A 784-nucleotide genomic window follows, 5' to 3' on the forward strand; every position below is an offset into this window, starting at 1 on the left:
ATCAGTTTTTTAATTTAAATAATATTATTTAATTAAATTTTAATTAAAAATAAATACATTTTTAGTTTGTAGTTAAATATGTTGGTAATTAAAGTTAATTTAAATTTTAAATATTATAATTTTTTTAACTTTCTACCTACTTTATAAAGTAGTTATTTTATCATTTTCATATTTTGTTTGTGCATTTTCCTCTCTTTCTGGTACATTTTTTTCTTCTTCTCTCTCAAGTTCTTCATCAAAATTTTTATAGAAGGGTATTATTCCTCTACAGGTAAATTTACTACTTCATACTTCATACTTATTATTATTATTATTATTATTATTATTATTATTATTAGATGAATCGTGCTATTTTGTTCCTATTTTACTCTAGTGACTATGCATACTAACTCAAAACTCATTTATGATCATTGTCAAATGAAATTTTAATAAGATTATATCAACATTTGAATTAAACAATAAATAAATTATCAGTTTATGCATCATATTCTTTTCTTCTTCTTCACTTTTCTTTTTCTTCATTTCTTTTATTTTTTAAATCTTTATCTCTAGAATGATTAGAGAAGACCACCAACATAAAATAATTAGACCGAACTAAACATAAATAAAGGAATAATTACAGGTATTTCAGAGAAAAAAAAGGTAACAAATAAAAAATTAATAAAGGTTTATAGTTTTTAACAAATTTTTTTATTATTAGTTAGATTTTTCATTATTTATTTAAATATTAACGCTTTAAAATTAAAATATATGTTCGTAAAAATTAATTTTTTTAATTGTAATA

The sequence above is a fragment of the Arachis ipaensis genome, chromosome B04 (genome assembly GCF_000816755.2).
Source record: "Arachis ipaensis cultivar K30076 chromosome B04, Araip1.1, whole genome shotgun sequence".
Classification (NCBI taxonomy): Eukaryota; Viridiplantae; Streptophyta; class Magnoliopsida; order Fabales; family Fabaceae; genus Arachis; species Arachis ipaensis.